Raw genomic sequence first — 7,881 nt, 5'->3', positions numbered from 1 at the left:
CCCACTGGAAATCAGAAGTCACCCCCACTAGAAATCAGAAATCCCCCCCCACAAGCTCCCACTACAACCAATGTAGTAAGTTACTAGATTTATAGGCTTATGAACTGGATTTTTTAAAAATAAAAGCAGCATGTTCCCCATAACAACTATTGGGTCATTGCCCATACCAGCACATTTTCTTATGACGTAAATGCAAGTAAAGTTTGCCAAAATTTCTAGTATTAACAGTGGAAAATGTGATTACTGAAATTCTAAGTATCAACTAGCTTCTAATGTTTCCCCATGCTGCTACAAGAACAACCTCTGTACTAGGATAACCACTTAACACTAAGCGTGGCATATAGACTGCGTGCATCACGGCTCATGTACCTATCATTTCTCTGCATGCTACACTAGTTAATGTATTTTGACCCAAGGGCAATAAATCCTTCTTTTATAATCGCCATCTATTGGACATAGGCTCTATTGATATGCTCATAAACTTCAAATTGCAGTCATAGTGTAGGTTAGAAGAGCATGTTCCACCATAACGTCAGGGTGCTCCACTCGAGGCATCAGACGCACTACTCGATGTTTAGTAGCTTAATTAATGGAACTCATTTACTCGTTTGCTGTTCTTTCCTGCTTTTCGCTTTGATTCCATCAGCGCTGGCAAAAATTAGCCACGTGGCACTTTTGGATGCATGGAACACGTGCATGCTTGCCACATGTTCATGCGTGCATGAGCCAGCTCTCATCGTGGCATTCATGCCACCCAAACCAAAGTGTAGAAAAGTGGGAACAAGTTAAAATGAGTGTCCATGTAGGTTCAACAAAGGGGGAGGGGAGCCTGGTCCCCTAAAGGGGAAGGGTAGTCCTCCACAAATGTTGGCTTCACTCTCTTAACGTCACTTAATTAATGACCAAACTACTTTCAAGGTTCCCTAAGTACTGTCAATTCTCATGTTGGAGCAAATGCCTTGTATCAATCGATACTCAGGCTAATACACGCCGCTTCTACATCTTCACTTCGTTTTTGGCACCAAAGTGCAGACCATCCACTTCATGCCTTCCTTCCATGATGTTGGCTCAGTACCTGCTACGATTCCCACGTGTTTGCTCTACAACGGGCCTATGTCCCATGCTAGGATGCCCCCTAATACCCTCATGTTCCCTACTAGTGACCCGAATATTACTCTACCCCACCAATCCCATGTGTGTCCATCTTGGGGTAATAGTGTGCATAATTCGGATACTCTTTTGGGTCGTGTAGAGTGATGCTCCCTTATGTATTTAGTTATGTCCATACGCTACCTTAATCAACAAGGGTGCTCTCCAACCATGGTATGGTGACTCCCATGTGGCTTATTGGTCACCCAGGGGTCCTTTGTTTGGTATTCACCATGTTGTTCGCGTTTCCTAATTCCATAGAGCGAATGATTTTGCCACCAACTAATTAACTAGAGGCCTAATGATCCTCCATGTAACCATTATCGGCCCCTCTCAACAAATACTTCCTATACGTCCCTTATCATTTACGGGTTATTGAGTGATTCAGGGATCCCGTAATACTACATAACTAATATTGTGATGCTCTATATAATATGAGGATCATGAAGCCTTGCCGAGAGGCACTTCTTTCACACTCACCTTCCTCATCCTCCCGTAGGAAGGGGATGTGTGTGTGTGTGTGTGTGTGTGTGTGTGTGTGTGAGAGAGAGAGAGAGAGAGAGAGAGAGAGAGAGAGAGAATGTCCACAGGAAACGAACAGGGCTATGGGACAACAAAGAACCATCTAGTGCATCTACTTAGGGAGGCCACATGGCAAGTCCCAAGGAGTTAAAAGAACAACTCCACTTATTTAGAGTATCTATATAATAGTCTAAAAAACATAAGTCCACAGCAAGAAAGAGAATCTATGGCACATAAGACGATCCCTGAAGAGCCCTTATTTAATTCCCTCTTTTCTATTCAAGATCAAGGCAATGTGGATCATCTATGTTCAACTAGGTGGTGATGAAATTCCGTTTTTGGAGACCAAAGAGGGCGCACGGATGCAAAGTGGGGAGACAAGCACTAAAACGAACTCATGATGGAAGGCCACCGCGTGCGTGCGAGAGAGAGAGAGAGAGAGAGAGAGATGTTTACTTGAATGGTCTTCTTTTGTTACATGGAGCCCACATTTTATTGCTTTCAACTTTCTTATTGGGTGTTTTAATTGTATTGTGTTATTGAAATCTCTCCAAATAATATACATGGTCTACTGATTATTGAGTTGGTGTATTGTAATCGTTAGGTTGTCTTTCTTTTTTCAATTTTGCATCCATGGGTTCTACATTTTTGCTTTCTACATATCTCCAAGATGATGTTTGTATGATTGTGCTGGCTAATGAAGAAACTATCCTTACCCTTTTGACATTTATTTCCGAGTCCAAAATATTTAATTCCCAAGCTAAATTCACCAAATAGATGTTTATTGAGTGAAATTATCAAAGATAAAGTGCTTCTTGTCATGCTAAGCAGAAATATAGTGTAGTTCCAATATGACCTATTCTCTTTGATTATTGTAGCTCAAGAAATGGTTTGGTTCATACATCACTAGCACATTTTATATGCTCATGCATCATGCATGAAAGGAAATGGAACAATGCAATGGAAATTAAAGACGGTATAAAAACTTGATGAAAGTGAGGTGGTCAAGGATCAAAATCTAGTTGCTTAAGTGCACGCAAGGCTCTCCTTAATGAATAATATGTTTCATGTTGTAACTTTCTAGTTTTTGGATATGTGCTTCTTCATCCAAATAGTCATACAAAAAATGAACTATGAATATCTAGCTAGTATATGTCTAATTAGCCTACCAGAGATTAAGAATTATAGTGTCACTCTTAGCTACTTATTGCATACGTGTATTCATATTTTCTCCATGTTATCATTAAAACATTTGCCACCAATCTTACTTTGTGTTTTACATTCGTATTGTCTTTGTTGCAATTCATTTTCTCTATCAAGTTGCGTACTATATCATATTTGTTTCCCAATACATCACATAATTTCTATATGTTATTTCCTAAACATTGTTTCTAGTTTTTTTATTGTTACTTGAGTTTTAAATTTTCACATGCATTTAAAAGAAACTCACTCTTCACGCTGCTCTATGGTTGTCGTCATAAAAGCATGATTAGTTATTTCTACATCGTTTTGCTTTTTCTCATATGATAATCTCGTTGGTGTTTTTTTCATGTCTTGCTAATATCCTTGATTTCTATTCTCTTTTTCTTTCTTATGTCTTGTTTCTTCTTTTCCATTGGTTCTTTGTTGTGCTATGCTAAAAGAGCCTTTGATTATGCCTCAATACCATCTGTCCCTCTTCAATGTTCTGATTCTATATCCATTTTTGACCTTTTGAATGCATCCTCAAAAGGGAGTAGCTTATCAACTTGCTTTATGGATATCATATATCAACGTTTAAACATGTTTACTCTTGTGATCCTATGTTAATTTTGGTGGTGCTTTTTCATCACCGTATTCTTAATCAATGGCATACCTTCTCAATTGCCATAATTCTATATCTATTGCTACTTTTAATTTTAATCTTTTAAATGCATCCTTAAAGGGAACTAACACATGAACTTGCTTTATGGTTCTCCTAAATGTGGGATTGGATGGTATAACTTTTTATCGTTTTTTGCAAAGTTAGCTTGATGGTTATTTTGTGGTTTTTCTTACAATGTGATTTTTCGATAACCTTTCTAGGTGGTGAGATTTCTCAATGAGGACATTTGGGGAGAGCCCTAAAAGCTTACTAACTCCCATTGCTTTTTTTAGAATGGGATTTTGGTACCACCATTCTACCACACCAAGGGTCCTCATGAAGGAGTTTATAATAAACTATTGAATTTATGATCCAAGAAATTCGTGTAATCTCCAAGAATTATGATAGGTGAAGTAACACTTTGTTAATCAAGGAATGATTGAAGAGGTAGTGGTATAATCATGTACATTCCATTTACAAGAGTGAGATAAGAGACGTGAAGTACTAGTTTGTTAATAGAGGAGTGAGTTATGAGCATGTACGCTCCATTTACTCTAATCGTGACAATTAACATTCAATTTAGCATGGGATTAGGATAAGTAGCTCATGCACACTGTGTACATCGTTAACTTCATATCCACAATTTGAAAAATCTCCCCAACCCTCCTTGTCTTCGCATTACCATTTTATATGGTGTGGATTACCTCCAAAGAGCTATCTATCGATGCCTTTACAAGTTTGGTCAATGAGGCTGACGATATCCTTCAAGGATCCAATCTCGACCTGCTTTAGAAATACGATTACCCCTTGCTGCACGCAAACCACATTAGGGAGATGGATTGTCTCTATGATGATGCTACTAAGGAAATTCCTTGGTGCGACTCAGTATACCCTTTGTGTCTTGGGCATTGAGAAAAACCGAATGTTCTCAACAAGGTATCATACACTCATCGAGTGGACTACGATGGCATGTCAAGTGTATGATCCAAGGTAAGTCTAATTTCCATTCTATTTCATGCTCATTTTGGAATTGCGCTACAGTGTCAACTAGTTGTCTAAACACATATTACATCTTCAAAGATACCTCATTTGCGAAGAGCTAGGTTCAAGATCCAAAATGTGAAATCATCATAGGTTGACGTGGCATCTTCAAGTGTATCGAGTACCTTAGCATCCACTCATGCAACCTCACAGATCCTTGGAGAACACAACCACAATAGTGCCAAAACTAGTGCTACCAGATCCTCCAAATAGTGACATTAAATTTTGAAGGAGACAGACAAGAGAATTACAAATTCAAAGGAAATGAGTTCAATTACATTTCCCCACATGACCATTAAGCCTCCAAAGCATTTGCATGTTTTGAATTGCGAACAAGCACAAGCAGAGCCAATGTGTAGTGTCTCGATTTCCAAAAAACAGAATTGACCAAAAACCATACCTAGCTTGTAAGCATTTGTATTATATGTTCTTATATACTCTAGGATTCCATAAGACCCAAGATATGCTTGTACACCAACCAACCCTCTCGAGTGCACTATTTGTCTCAATACTTAGTCGCCAAAGAGTCAACGTATTGTGAAGCACATATGGGATCATAGTTAAGTCATAGTAGTGTGAAGAAACACTTCCTTGGCATCATGGTTGTATCATGTATTGTGAACTCTTTTTGTTAACTTATGTCCCCATTCATCCTACTCAATTGGCTAGACTCCCTCTGTCATGTTGGAGCTGCTCCTCTTTGGTTGTTTTGCTTGGGAAGGGCAAAGGGGAACAAAGTAGGGGTCGACAAAACCATGAATGTCTTTTTGCCCCATTCTCGACATTGAATTGGCCAAGATTGTCTAAAAGGAAGGAGGAATGGAATAAAATAAGGACCTCTTAGCCTCTAAGGACAAAGTAGGGATCGAATGCTTCGAATCTAGATAAAATAAAAAAGAGTGTCGTACATCTTCGCAATTAAGCACTCATTAAGCAATTTGTAACCAAACACCCCAAAAATTATTAAAGGAGATGATGAAACTACACGATATTAATTTTGGAAGACCATCTTCAACATCTCTAAGCTTTGCAACGTAGAATCTCTAAGTTTCTAGTAGTCTTTCTTAATTATAATTATATTGAGGATGATGATAGGGAGTGAGCATTGAAAAAATTGGCTTCTAATAGAGAGTTTCAATATCACCCTACTTTTGGAAAGCCTTAGAGGAAGCTCACTAGGAGCATGAAACAAACCAAAAGGCACAATTTTGGAATAGAACCTTATTCTTATATCCAATAGTGGCACATTGTTTGGAGAAAGGGCTAATATAGTATTATATTCCCTATTGATTCTCATCATGAGACATGTAGTAGCATCGTCGACAAGAATCACCGCCAGTGTGCATAGAATATAATAACTTTGAGATGAGACATCTAATACAATTTATTCCCAAGCATGCATTGCCATTGAATACATTTATAATTTTGAGTTAAGACATTTAATATTAATTATTAAATGAGCTTTAATATTGGTGAGCCTTCTATGCTCTCCCCAAATTGTGGGCTTCAAAAAGCTCACCAAAACTTAGAGAGCGCCAAATAGCTCACCATAGAAAGCTCACCGAGAAATTCCTCTCGTCTTCACATGCCCATGCTATGTCCCCCTCAATAAAATTGCATTTTATTGACAAGATCATGCAACCCACGTGCTTTGTTTTGGTAGCCATGTTGTCATAGGGTAGACTTCATTTCATCCTCATTTATATGCGCATAATAAATACATGACTCGTGTATCTAGAAATATACATGAAAACAAAACAACTAATACCAGTTTCTAACAACAATCACCCAAGAGGTTAAAATCCTTCGATCCCTCATATGATTCAAAATCTCAACTCCCAACGTTAAGAGGCAAGATTAAGGGGGATACAATGCGATGAAGAATTAAGAGGATCATAGCTTCACAAGTCGAGGTAGAACATGTTCATGTGTCAATTTCATGCTTATCTTGATATGCTATAAGAATTGAGGAGGAACAATTAGCCTTACATTGGACATGTCATCGGTCGCCCTAAATGAGGAAGCCATTAAAGTAGGTGCATGAATGGCCAAATCGATACCCATGGATGATCTCCTTCAAACAACACATCTACCATACTAGTTGGTGATAATAGCTCTACCACTCATTCTATTGATTAAAGATGCAATATTCATAAAGCTAAAAAGAGGCCACATTTCCCCAAAATCAACAATTCACTCCGAAGGAGACTCTTGAAGCATTCTACACTACATGGGCATCTCGGAAGATATCAGCCATCAACCTTGTTTGCATTAATTTCTTCCAAAATCATAATCACGTAAGTAAAATCAAGCCACAGAATAGGGACCTCTTCAATTCCAAACACTATCTCAATAATTTGCTTGGAAGAGGAAGACACGTACTGCGCTTGAGAGGTATGGAGACTCGTGCTTGCAAACTCTCATTTCAAGGTGAGAGGGAGCATCAAAAATGGCGTAAGCGATAAGAATTACCATTAAAAGGAGGGGCTCAAGCTGAAGCACAAGAATTCAAGCATCTAATTGAGGGTAACTGGTCTCAACCTGAGCTAACAACACGAATTTTCATTATATCAAAGTCGATAATGGTATAAAGAATAAGAACTATCAAGACTTAATCTTTCACGATAGTTTTAAGGATAAGAACTGTCATAAATAGGTGGGGCGGCAAGCTAAAGCATAAGAATCCAAGCATCTACTTAAGGTTAAGATAGAAAACGGTCTCAAGCAACAATAGGGTTCCTTACAAGCACACTTTTCAAGTTTTACATTGCTCAATCTTAAAATTGTAGAATTAGACTATCAAAGATTAAAGGTCTTAACAATTTCGACTATATTTCACGCCCTCGAGCTTAGTAACAAAATTTATAAACCATTTTCATTTATACATGCCTTGCCTTTGAAATGGCATGCAACAGAAAAAAATTGCATACGACTCCAATCCCTATTTTATGGACTCATTCTATGTATACCTCTTTAAAAACAAGGTTTGTTGTTGAATATGGGAACAATAAAACTTATATCACTAGATGAAGAATCCATTTCAAAATAATATTTAGAACAAGGAATACGAGACGCCACATGGAACAAGCCAGCAAAATATCAAGACTTACCAAGAAAAAAAAGGAGGTTTCAATGCAGCATTCTTCAAACTTACACAACAAGTACCTGTATCTATAACATAGCAACCTCCACTCAAAGAGTCCTCTTTAGGTCAAATATCATACAAACTCAACAAGGCCTTGCATGGAGCCTTCAATTCCTTAGCTTCCAATTTAGCTTCATATCCGATGCATTTAACACTTGGGGGAGAATTTATTTGATAATTT

Source organism: Dipteris shenzhenensis, chromosome 12, assembly GCF_047967505.1.
Source record: "Dipteris shenzhenensis isolate YYH24624 ecotype China chromosome 12, Dip_SZ_1.0, whole genome shotgun sequence".
Lineage (NCBI taxonomy): Eukaryota > Viridiplantae > Streptophyta > Polypodiopsida > Gleicheniales > Dipteridaceae > Dipteris > Dipteris shenzhenensis.
This window is presented reverse-complemented; position numbering follows the sequence as displayed.